Raw genomic sequence first — 14,068 nt, forward strand, 5'->3', positions numbered from 1 at the left:
AAATGTTTTACAGCTTTCAGTGTAGAAGTCTTGCACATCTTCTGTTCAATTTATTCCTAAGTATTTGTAAAGACAGAATTATTCTTTTCCAATAAATTATTCCTAATATATAGAAATACAATTGTCTTTTGTATATTGATCTTGTATGCTACAACTTTGCTAAATTTACTTATTAGTTCTACTAGCATTTTGTATATTCCTTTGGGTTTTCTATATACATGATCGTGCTGTCTGCAAATAAAGACTGTTTTACTTCTTCCCTTCCAATTGATATGCCTTTTATTTTTCTTGCCCTACTACTCTGGCTAGGACCTCTAGTAAAATGCTGAAGAGAAGCAGCGAAAGCGACATCCATGGACATCTAAAACTTATTCCTGATCTTAGATAGAAAACATCGATCGAGTCTTTCGCTACTGAGTTTGATGTCAGTTGTAACGTTTTTTACAGATGCTCTTAATCTGACTAAGGAAGTCCATTTCTATTCCTAGTTTACTGAAATGTTTATCATGAGTGGGTATTGAATTTTGTCAAATACATTCTCTGTATCTAATAATATGTGATTTTCTCCTTTATTCTATTAATATGATGAATTACATTGATTGATTTTTTCAGGTGTTAAACTAACCTTACATTCTCAGGACAAATTCTATTTTGGTCATGATGTATTATACTTTAAAAAATTTTTTGGGGGTTTGATTTGCTAAAATTTTGTTTTTGCATCCATGTTCATAAAGGATATCGATCTATTGTTCTCTTGTGATTCATTTTGCTTTGGTACCTGATGTTTCTTTTCTGTTATTATTATAGGTGGTTGAGAATGGGAAATCAGGTAGGATGGGATATGTTTACTCGTGTTTGATAATTATTTGTAGAATTAAAAATATTACATCAATGATTCACTGTAAAGTGAACAGCATAGTCTCTTTCACAGGTATCTGCTTTTAAACTAATCTGCTTCTGGGAGAAGCCTGGTATTCAGTGAAATATAATAGTGATAAATAAGATCAATCCCATCAAGCACTAAATTTAGGGCTTTGTTTTTTGCTTCCAGCATTCAATCAAACCCAAGGGTTTACACTCTACCTTCCCAAGTATCTCCTATGATCAGATAATATTAGTATAATTAATCTGTATGTTATAGTTCTTGCTATAATACACCTACATGAGGGGGTACTTCATAACAATTGTTCTCACATGACAGAAAAATCATTTTATGTCATGTGAGAATATGTCAACTTGTTGAAGGGAAAAATAACTTAATAAATACCAGGGGGAGAGAAGGTTGAGTGGGCTTAATGGTATCATCAATTAAAAATAAAGTACATGACCATAAAATTTGACATGTGCTTCCATATATCATCTTCTATATCCCCTTCTCTGATTCCAAGCATACAACTAAAAAGGTTTATACACTTAAGCAAAAGCTATTTTCTTACCTAGAAAAAACGCATCCCAACAATTTGAGAAACCAGAGGAAACAGACATGTCTAGAAATACACTACTTACCTACCTAACACAACTGAGATAGAAGACTTGAACAGACCCATAACAAGGGAAGAGACTGAAGAAGATATAAAAGAAAAAAAAAACTCTTCAGCAAAAAAAAAAAAAAAATAGCCCTGGCCCAGTTGGCTTCACAGGAGAATTCTACCAAACATTCAGTGAAGAGCTCACACCAGTACTACTCAAGCACAGGAAAGGAAGGAATACTTCTGAATTCATTCTATGAAGCCAGCATAACCTTGATACCAAAGTCAGGAAAAGACACCACAAAAGAAAAAATTATAGACCAATATCTCTCATGAATATAGATGCAAAAATTCTCAACAAAATTCTAGCCAATAAAATTTAGTATCATATTAAAAAAAAACACACCATAACCAAGTGGGATTCATACCAGGTATGCAAGGATGGTTCAACACTAGACAATCAATCAACATAATCCACCACAAAAATATAACAAAAGAAGAATCACATGATCATCTCAATTGATGCAGAAAAGCCATTTGATAAAGTCAAACACCCATACACCCATTCCTGATAAAAATTCAGCAAAATAGGAATAAAAGAGAAATTCTTCAAAATAATAAAGGGCATCTATACAAAACCTGGGTTTGGTTTTTTTTTTATACAAAACCAATGGCCAACATTATTCTCAATGGAGAGAGACTAAAAACATTCCCCCCGAGACCAGAAACAAGACAAGAATGTCCTTTATCACCACTCCTATTTTACACTGTGCTGAAAGTCCTAGCCAGAACAATAAGGTAAGAAAAAGAAATAAAGGGCATCCAAGTTGGTAACCAACCAAAAACCAAACCCAGTGCCGTTGAGTTGATTCCGACTCATAGTGACCCTATAAGGCAGAGTAGAACTGCCCCATAGTTTCCAAGGAGCGACTGGCAGATTTGAACTGCCGACCCTTTGGTTAGCAGCCGTAGTACTTAACCACTACGCCACCAGGGTTTCCCCAAGTTGGTAGGGAAGAAATAAAACTACTCCTATTCACAGATGATATAATCCTATAAATAGAGAACCCCAAAGATTCTACAAGAAAACTATTGGAATTAATAGAAAGATTCAGCAGAGTAGCAGGATATAAGATCAACATACAAAAATCAGTTGGATTCCTATGCACCAACAAAGAGAACTTCAAAAAGGAAATCAGGAAAACAATACCATTTATAATAGTCCCCCAAAAGATAAAATAAAAAGGAATAAATCTAACCAGGGACTTAAAAAACCTATACAAAGAAAACTACAAAACACTACTGCAAGAAACCAAAAAAGACCTACATAAATGAAAAACATACCATGCTCATGGACAGGAAGACTCAACATTGTGAAAATGTCAATCCTACCCAAAGTGATCTACAGATATAATGCAATCCCGAGCCAAATACCAACAGCATTCTTTAATGAGATGGATAAACTAATCACCAACTTTATATGGAAAGGAAAGAGGCCCTGGATAAGCAAAGCATTACTGAAGTCAAACAACAAAGTAGGAGGCCTCACACACCTGATCTCAGAACTTACTATACAGCCACAGTAGTCAAAACAGCCTGGCACTGGTACAATGACAGATACAACCACTATGGAAAATGATATGATGCCTCCTTAAAAAGCTAAAAACAGAAATATCATACAATCCAGCAATGCTACTCCTAGGAATATATCCTAGAGAAATAAAAGCCATCACACAGACATATGCACACTTACTTTCATTGCAGCATTATTCACAACAGCAAAAAGATGGAAACAACCTAAGTGCCCTTCAACAGACGAATGGATAAACAAATTATAGTACATACACACAACGAAATACTATGCAATATGCACACCCATGTTCACTGCAGCATTGTTCACAACAGCAAAAAGATGGAAACAACTTAAGTGCCCACCAACAGATGAATGGATAAACAAACTATGGTACGTACACACAATGAAATACTACACAATGATAAAGAAAAATGATGAATCTGTAAAATATCTCACAACGTGGATGAATCTGTAGGGCATTATCCTGTGGGAAATAACTCAATCACAAAAGGACAAATATTACATGAGACCACTATTATAAAAACTCAAGAAAAGGTTTGCATACAAAAAAAAAAACAATCTTTGCTGGTTACAAGATAGGGGTGGGGTGGTGAGGGGAAATAACTAACTAGATAGTAAACAAGTGTTAAATCTGATGAAAGGAAAGACAACACACAATATAGGGAAAGTCAGCACAGCTCGACCAAGGCAAAGTTACAGAAGTTCCTACACACCTCCAAACACCTCGAGGACCAAGTTACTGGGGCTGAGGGCTGGGGAACACAGTCTCAGGGAACATCTAGGTCAAATGGCATAACATAGTTCATAAAGAAAATGTTCTATGTCCTACTTTGGTGAGTAGCATCTGGGGTCTTAAAAGCTTGCAAGCGGCCATCTAAGATACATCTACTGGTCCCATTCCGTCTGGATCAAAGGAAAATGGGGGGAAAAAAAAAAGCCGAAGACACAAAGAAAATATTAGTCCAAAGGATTAACGGACCATATGAACCACAGCTTCCACCAACCTGAGCCCAGAACTACATGGGGTGCCTGGCTACCAGCACCAACCACTCTGACAGGGATCACAATAGAGGATCCTGGCCAGAGGGGGAGAAAAATGTAGAACAAAATTCAAATTCACGAAAAGAGGCCAGATTTACTGGTCTGGTCAAGATGAGGAATCCACGAGACTATGGCCACCAGATGCCCTGCTAACTTAGAACTGAAGCCACTTTCAAATTTCACCTTTCAGCCAAAGACTAAAACCCAAAAAAAACCCAAACCCATTGCCATCGAGTCAATACTAGATAGGCCTATAAACAATTTAACACACGTGAAGAACCCGTTCTTAGTTCAATCAACTATATGAGACCAATGGGCAACACCTGCCCAAAAGCAATGATGAGAATCCAGGAAGAGACAGGAAAACTAGACAAATGACACAGGAAAACGGGTAGAAAGGGGGAGAGTGCTGACATGTTGTGGACTGCAACCAATGTCACAAAATAATGTGTGTATGAATTTTTGAATGAGAAACTAATTTGCACTGTAAACTTTTAACTAAAGTAGAATAAAGTTTAAAAAAAACAACAACAACAAAAAAAACCCCACCAAAACACATCATGCACTATTTTTGTGTCACTTTTCTATGAGTCAGAATCGACTCGACGGCAACAGGTTTGGTTTTGGTGTTTTGGTTTCCTGTTAGAAAAGTCATTGAAGTATGTTTCAGGTCATATTCAGAAAAAGTACAGCAAAGTATATGAAAACCCAAAAATAAAAACAAAAAGCTCCCGAATAAACAAAAAATTGTACCTTCTTCTCTAACTGCTTACTTTCTACATCACTGAACTAGTAAAATAAAATATTCTTTGATTATCAATAAGACATTTGCTTAGCTAATTTGTGTGTGTATGTTTTTTTTTTTTTATGGTGATCCTTATTTTTAAGGAGTTTGGCTTAAACAGTAACAAAACTTTTGATCTTCAGTGCACTCTGGAGCAGCCATTCCCAACTGGGGGTCTGCCAGTGAATTAAACCCTACAGTAAAATGATTTGAATGACTTTTTTTCTCAGTTCTCCCAAGGATGTTAAGAAGTTAATTCAATACATACACTATTCCTTATAACATTAGGGCATAATTTTCTAGCAGAAAACTTGTTGAGAAAAACTGCATGATAATTCTTTCGAAATGATGTAGGTAGTACAGTGGTAAGATTATCTGTAAACTGTAATATAATACCACAATTATAAAATGTCCCATAAATGACTAGAAATACAATAATTCCACAAAAATCTAAAAGCATCTTTATCACTAGATTTATCTTGGTGAATAAATGCATTTGGTGACTGAAGAAAAATTTTGAGTTCAGAGGCTTTACTTTTTATCAGATCACCTGAATTCTCAGATGTTGTTCAGGATGCGTTAATGTCAACTGAGTAAATCGATTTCTGTTGCTACTCAGCTTGGAGTTGCAATGTGAAAAGCAGACTGATTACCAAGTACTGCCTATAATTCGGAGAATCTGCCCCGTGACTTTCACTTTGGTACTGATATTCCCAACCACTGTATTTTCTCTGGTCATGGTGTCTATAGCAGACACTGCTGTTACCTAACTTAACACCCACTGCTCTTTCCACCTTCATTTCCTCCTTCTTGACAGAGTCCCATTTACTTCAGATATCCATTCTGTATTTTCAGGGGATGCTGGATGCAGTCCCAATTCCAGGCAGATCTCAAGACTAGCTTTATGGGTGTATGACCATGGCAGTTACTCAGACCCCATGTACAGAAGGGCCCTTTTTTGGGATTTCATGCGCTGTGGTGTGGTGGCTGTCTTGAAATTCTCGATTTTATCTTTGTGTTTTGTAAATAAAGTCTGATGGAACAGTGGAGCATGTGCCCAAGGCTTGGAGTCTGGACTCCACAGTGGCCCACCTCCCAGGAGAGGTCCTCAGCCACCTGCTCACCCAGTACCTGCACCCTGCCCAGCTCCCCCTTTCTATTTGTGATAGCTGCCAATCTCTGCTCAAGGTGGAAACTCGGTTGCATGAATAGGGGAAAGGCCAATGCTTCACTGTCACCATCCATCCCCAGTACGGGCCTGGGCACAGGCACAGGGTCAGGGTTGGGCATACACTTTGTGAGTCTCTGTAAAGTGAAGAGGTGGCCCTTCCTGCCCCAAGCTGACTGAGCCATGGTGTGTTTGGCTGGTGAGCTGGCAGAAGCCTTTTGCCCACATTTCATCCTGGTGCCTCTCTGTATGTCCTGACATGAGGTTGCAATCCCTTGGGGTTGCCCGTTTGCTGTGAGTGGGGATGGTGGGCCTATGAGAAGGTAAAATTAACTTCCCAGCTCCTGGCTTGGCCTGCATCTTCATTTTGCACCAGGCCTTGCAAAATTATGCACCCAGCCCTGGCAGATCTTGATAAATCTAAATCAATCATGGTATTCTCTCCCTTTGTCAATGACTGCTTTAAATCTGGGCATGTGATGAAATTCTAGCCAATAAGATATGAAGGAATATCTGCAGGCAAACATTTTCTGACTCTTAAAAAAATTGTAAGAGTTTTCTTATTCTGAAGAAGCAATACAAGAGATGGCCTCTTCTTTACATATGTAAATTATTAACTCTGGATGTGATGGCTGGAATAATTACCACCATCTTGCAACCATGAAGGGATCAAGCCTGAGTATAAAGCCAATATAGGGAGAAGGATCAGTCTAGACTAGAGAATTACAAAGAGGAGGGTCCAGGGCTCTTATCGCAACACAATTACAGCTGTCCTATCCCTGGATGCCTTGTTATGTGAGTTAATAAATTTTCTTATTGTTTATGACAGTGGGATTCCTGGTAATTGCAGCTGAAAGCATCCTAAATGCTGAAACATCTCAGTACATATGACATTGCACTTTTGATAACTGTAATACAAATCTCATAGGACCTATTTTAGCAGCTTTGGAACATAATTGCCCATTGCTTTGAGATATCCCCCTCCCGCAAGTGAATTTTATGAATTACACAGTCCAATTTTAAGTCAAACCACTCAAAAACATGTCCTTTCAAAAATATGGTAAAATATTTTCAAAATGATAGATTGATAGATAGATGATAGATAGATAGATGATAGATAGGTGATAGGTGATGGATGGATGGATGGATGGATGGATGGATGGATGGATGGATGGATGGATGGATGGATGGATGATAGGTGGGTGGATGGGTGGGCGGACGGACGGACGGGCAGACGGACAGATGGACGGATGAAAAACCAGTTGCTGTCAAGTCAATTCTGGGTCATGGCAACCCCATACGTGTCAGAGTAGAATTGTGCTACATACAATTTTCAGTGGCTGATTTTTCATAATTAGATTGCCAGGTCTGTTTCCGAGGTGCTTCTGGGTGGACTTGAGCCGCCAATCTTTTGGGTAGTAGCTCAGTGCATTAACTATTTGTACCACCCAGGGACTCCAGATAGGCAGACAGCAGAGAGAAACAGTTTTATTCATATAGGTTGAGACGAACTTCCATGGGATATCAGAAACAAAATTAAGTTTCTAGTAAGGTTCCTTTTTCTCTCTTTCTAGCCCATCCTTCCAAAATCAAACTCATCATCATGACTGAGCTGCATACTACATAAATGGACAACAAGAACAGACCTATCTCCACTGGGAACAGAAATGTGACTGTACTTTATTTGGCAAAAAAATGGCATTACACAGTTCTCACCTAGAAGCAGAAATGTTTTTCCTGTGGGGGCATTTTAATATCAAGGTACAGACCCCCAAATGGGCTGGAACCTGAGATCTTGTCTCCAGTAGCAAAACAGAAGCGCACCAGCAGAAGCATCTCGTTCTCCCTAATGGCGTCCTTCCTATCTCTTTGCACCAGGGTCCTTAACATGGGAAGGGCCCCACACCCAGCAGAGTTCCTTACTTCTCATGGGTAGTTTCTCTGCTACAGGGAACCAGCTGCTCAGTATGCGCATCAGGCCTCTCAAGAGTTGCCCAGTTCTGCAAAGCAAACGATCTATTTCTAGATAATAATGAGAAGACTAGATGGTAATATTTGCAATTTGATAAATTTGTACTAGGCAAAACATCCAAGAGCAGGTCAGGGACAAAAATTTCATCTGATTTTGGGGGAAATCATGGTCTCTTGGAAAAACAAAAACCAGTTAAAACACATGTGTATAACTTCCTTAGAAATAACTTTTGCTAGTGAGAAAATTAATTAAACATTCCTTAGAAGCCATGGAGCTGAAGTCAGTGCACTGACTAACAGAGCAGCTGTCGGTGCAGAGCGGGTTCCTGTCCTCATCCTGCTCTGACCTCAGTGCTGAGCCTGAGAACCTGTCAGAAAGGTGCTCTCACAGTGGAAGATACCAAGCAGCAGCTGCTTAAGCTCAGCAGGCTGCAGCCGTTTTCTCTCTCTTTTAAAAAATACTATGCCACTCTGGCTGCACATTTCATGATACAAGGCGTGTGTACAGTTCTCCTTGTTGCTGCAGAGGAAGGACAACGAGCTTATAATACCATCAGTACAAGGCTGCCAAGGATGGGGCCTACCACAATCTCTTCAGGGTTTGCAACTGAATCTGTAACTGTTTGGATCCATACAGTAATAGTTACAGTCATCGCTACAGAATACAGTTAATTGTAATATAACTGCATTTTTCCAGATTAATAGTCATTGATACCATTTATACAAGCTGAAATTACTTTAAATTTCTTTTAGGACAATTGAAGAAAGAAAGAAATGAAATATAAACAAAATACTAGGAGAAAGAAAGTAAATCACACACACACACACACACACGTAAAGGAGTCCTGGTAGTGTAATGGTTAAGTGCTTGGCTGCTAATCGAAACGTTGGCCATTTGAACCCACCACCTCCTCTGTGGGACAAAAGACTTGGTGACCTGCTCCCATAAAGATTACAGTGCAGGAAACCCTATGGGGCAGTTCTACTCTATCATATAGGGTTGCTATGAATTGGAATTGACTAGATGACACCCAACAACAACATATATACATGTATACACACACAAGGGGCCCCGGTGGCACAGAAGAAAGATGTGGCAGTCTCCTTCCATAAAGATTTTATAGCCTTGGAAACCCTATGGGGCAGTTCTTCTGTCTTAGAGGGTCCCTATGAGTTGGAATCGACTCAAAGGCAGTGGGTTTGGTATATATACACATGCAGGTACACATGAAGAGACACATGTATGTCAGAGAAGCAACTTTAATTTTTTGACAGTCATTTGTGTATAGTATTATACTGGGTAATGTTGCCCCAGTGGCAATTTATCTGTTTCTCTCTAATCCTTTCCTTTTATATTTAGAAAGAGGGAGATGGGAAATTTGTGGTGAAGAATTATGAAATTAGTGTGCTCACAAATTCTTTCTGATACAATGGCACAAGCTCCCTACGATGCCTGAGCTGGAGTGGCTGCTCCATGGTCCCCTTTGCCAGGTTTTGCTGCTGTCTCCCTAGGAGTGCTCATTCTTACTACCTTGCAGGCAGCACTGCTATTGAAAACACTGCTCTGAAGCTTTTGCTGCTGCTTCTATATCGTTTCTTGCTAAGAACAGTAACATCACCTTTTCTATTTTGTGAGAGGAAACTCTAAATCCTCCAACCTATGCTGGGCACGTATCAAGCTGGGTTAAAACCATTTCTCCCATTAGAGCTGGGAGGATACAGATTCCTAGTTCCAAATAGTATAAGGGACTCAGGAGCACACAAATTCTACAATCCCATGAGGACTGAATTTTATTACCCTAAACCTTGATCAAGACTTGACTCTTTCATGTCTGACTGATAGCTTTCCCTACTGTCCCACCTCAGCTGAATTTTCCCAACTGGAGATCTATAGAAAAGGTCCTTTCTCTTTTATTTTGGTATTATTTGCTACCTTTGATTCTAATTAAAGTAAAATCAATTGCACATATGTGTGTGAGCATATTAAAAAGTAGAATAAGAGAAAAATAAGAACGCAGTTAGTAAGATGGTTGATTTAAACACATTTTATGTAAGTACACGGGAGCCCTGGTAGTGCAGTGGCTAAGAGCTTGGCTGCTAACCAAAACGTCAACAGTTCAAGTCCACCAGCCGCTCCTTGAAAACCCTCTGGGACAGTTCTACTCTGTCCTATAGGATCGCTAAGTGTTGGCATCAACTCAATAGCAATGGGTTTGGTTTTAGTTTTTGATATATAAGTCCAATAAATCCCCAGGTTAGAACATCTGACTTATAGGCAACTCCCACGTGCCCTTGAATGCTATGCAAATTTGCCCTCACTTTGAAATGACTGAACTAACCCCTACTCAGCAACAAATTCTTCATCACAATCACCTTCCCTCGCTGCACATGCAGCTTTTACATCATTGACAAGGCTTCAAGCCCTTTCCTGCACTAACCCAAAACCAAACCAAACCATTGCCTTCGAGTTGATTCAGACTCATAGCAGCACTAAAGTAAGGCTAAGTAAGAACTGTAAGCGCCTGTTCCGACTCACCTACAAATTCGACTTAAAGACACACTTAGGAATGGATCTCATCCGTAACCTTGGGACGGCCTGTAATTACATGAAATGTGAAAGGCCTAAATATTCCAATTAAAAGCTAAAGACTGGCAGACTGGATAGGAAAACAAAGGAGAAAAGATATACATACTACATAAACAATAAAGTTGCTGTAGCCATGTTAGTAAGAGACAAAGTAGACTTCAAGGCATTAAACATCGTAGAGACATCTGAAAAGGAACATTTCGTAATGACAAATGGATCAATTCTACTAGGAAGATAAAATAATTCTAAATTTTTATGCATCTAATAATATAGCCTCAAAATTTATAAAACTAAACTGATACAACTTTAAAGAAGAAATAGCCAAATACACAATCACAGTGGATTTTATCAGTAATACAACAAGCAGTCAAAAAATAATAAAGTTCTTGAGGATCTGAAGATTGAACAACACAATTAATTCAAATGTACATGACACATTTACCAAAACTGACCACATGCTAAGTCATGGAGTAAGCTTCAACCAACAAAACTATAATACTTAAGATGGTGTGGTAATTGGTGCGAGGAAATATAAGAGACCAATGACACAGAATACAGAATCCAAAACAGACCCACTCATCAATAGGCATTTAATTTCTGAAAATGGAAACAGTGCAGAGCACTGGGGAAAGGACAGTCGTTTTTAATAAATGGTGCTATGTTAACTGGATAATCATAAGGAAAAAAACGAAATTTAATTTCTACCTCATGCCATGAACTAAAATATATTCCAGGTGGGTTTTAGAGCTAAATGTAAAAGGTTAAACAGCAAAACTTCTAGAATATATAGTATGGCCATATCCTCATGACCAGGGTAAGGAAAAATTTCTTAAACTGGGCACAAAGAGTCCTGCATAAATGAAAAGATTGATAAATGAAACTACTTTCTCTGTTCATCAAGGTGCCGTGAAAAGGCCAGCCGCAGAGTGGGACAAAATATTTTCAACTGATATAACCAACAAAGGGCTGCTATCTAGGATATATAAAGAAATCCTACTACTTTTTAAAAAAGACAGAGAATCCAATAGAAAAATTGGCAAGTGACTTAAAATTCACAACGCCCCCCACAAAGAATTTCAAAATGGCCAATAAACATATGGGAAGACGCTCAATCTCAAGGAAATCCAAGTTAAAACTGCCATGAGATAACACCAACACCCACCAGAATGGCTATAATTTTACAAAGACTGATAACAACGACCGTGTAAAGTAACTGGAACTCTCATTCACTCCTGGCGGGAGTATAATTGCTGTAGCCTCTTTTTTTTCTTTGGAAAGCTGTTCGGCATTATCTTCTAAAGTTGAAGATATGCATGCCCTATGACACAGTAGATAGATAGATAGATATACTCAAAGGAGCCTTGGTGGCAAAGTGGTTAAAGCGCTCAGCTGCCAACCAAAAGATCACCCACCAGCCGCTCTGTGGGAAAAACATGTGGCAGTCTGCTTCTGTAAATACTTACAGCCTTGGGGCAGTTCTACTGTGTCCTACAAGGCCGGCAGTGGGTTTGGGTTTTTTGGTATATATACTCAGCGGAAATGTGAATACAGGTACACCAAAGGGCATGTACAAGAACATTAACAGCAATAATAGTCAAAATCAGACACAGCCGAAATGTTCATCAAAAATAAAACAGAAGGGTGGGGGTTTGGGGACTTATGGCTTAAGGGGACTTCTAAGTCAACTGGCAAAATTAATTCCATTAAGAAAACATTCTGCATCCCACTTTGAAGTGTGGCATCTGGGGTCTTCAATGCTAACAAGCGGCCATCTAAGATGCATCAATTGGTCTCAACCCACCTGGATCAAAGGAGAATGAAGAACACCAAGGTCACACGATAACTATGAGCCCAAGAGACAGAAAGGGCCACATGAACTAGAGACTTACATCATCCTGAGACCAGAAGAACTAGATGGTGCCCGGCCACAACCGATGACTGCCCTGACAGGGAGCAAAACAGAGAACCCCTGAGGGAGCAGGAGAACAGTGGGATGCAGACTCCAAATTCTCATAAAAAGACCAGACTTAATGGTCTGATTAAGACTAGAAGAATCCCGGCGGTCATGGTCCCCAACCCTTCTGTTGGCCCAGGACAGGAACCATTCCCGAAGACAACTCATCAGACATGGAAGGGACTGGAAAATAGGTTGGAGAGAGATGCTGACGAAGAGTGAGCTACTTGTATCAGGTGGACACTTGGAGACTGTGATGGCATCTCCGGTCTGGAGGGGAGATGGGAGGGTAGAGAGGGTTAGAAACTGGCAAAACGGTCACGAAAGGAGAGATTGGAAGGAGGGAGCGAGCTAACTCATTAGGGGGAGAGTAAATGGGAGTATGTAGTAAGGTGTATATAAGTTTATACGCGACAGACCGACTTGATTTGTAAACTTTCACTTAAAGCACAATAAAAATTATTTTAAAAATTAAAAAAATAAAACAGATAAGTAATTTCTGGTTTACTCATACAATAGAATACTATCCAGGGACAAAAAATATACTACTGTCTCACACAGCAATCTCACCAGGTTGAGTAAAAGAAGCCAGACACAAAAGAGTACCTACCGTACTCTTTCATTCAGAATTAAAAACCAGGCAAAATGGATAGGAATGCCCTTTTCAAAGGCAAGAGTGACTAGGAGGAAGCCCAAGAGAGGTGCCTGGGGTACTAGTAATTTCCTACTTCTTAACCTGGGTGGTGGTTACATATATATATATTCCCTTTGGGGTAATTTATTGAGATGTACATTTAGGATTTATGCGCTTTTCTATATGTAAGCTATATTTGTTAAAAGGTTAAAAGGTAAACTGCCAAAGGAAATAAAACTAGTAACTACTCTGACCAAACAATTTATCAACCAAAAGCTAAGCAAATAATTCTCATTCAAGGTTTCTCATCTGTTTGCAGTTGGTGAGTGGCTGGAGTCAGAGTCATCGCAAAGGCTTCCACAAACACAGGCATGGCAGGTGATGCTAATTATTGGCTGGTGCCTCAGCTGGGGCTGTCAGCCAAAACACCTACAATTGGCCTCTCCATGTGGTCTGCGCTTCCTCAAGCATGATGGCTGGATCTTAAAAGAAAAAGAGCAAGGCAGAGGCTGTATCGCCTTATGACCTAGCTTCAGAAATCATGTCGCTTGCTCAAGTCACTTCTACCACATTCTATTTTTTAAATGTGAGTGACTTGGTGAGCCTATATTCAAAACGGAGGAAATTAGACTTCACCTCTAGATAGGAGGAGCATCAAATAATTTCTGGACATGTTTTAAAATCACCATAGTCTGACTCTTGACACAAATTATTTACATTCCTCTCACAAGCAAAATACACTCATTCCCTCCTCCCTAGGTTTCCAGAAAGTCTCATCTATTACAGCAGCAGACTATATGGCTCAAGATCTAGGATCTCATCAGCTAAATCAGGCCCAGGTACAGATGAAGCTCCTCAAGTGTGGG

The 14,068-nt window shown here is 39.3% G+C and overlaps 1 protein-coding gene across 2 annotated transcripts in view; it reads right to left on the minus strand.

Moving 5' to 3' along the window:
- Positions 1-14,068, minus strand: part of TPD52 (tumor protein D52) — a 242,260-nt gene that overhangs the window by 31,334 nt on the left and 196,858 nt on the right. The window lies entirely within an intron of this gene.

Source organism: Loxodonta africana, chromosome 14 (genome assembly GCF_030014295.1).
Source record: "Loxodonta africana isolate mLoxAfr1 chromosome 14, mLoxAfr1.hap2, whole genome shotgun sequence".
NCBI classification, from domain to species: Eukaryota; Metazoa; Chordata; class Mammalia; order Proboscidea; family Elephantidae; genus Loxodonta; species Loxodonta africana.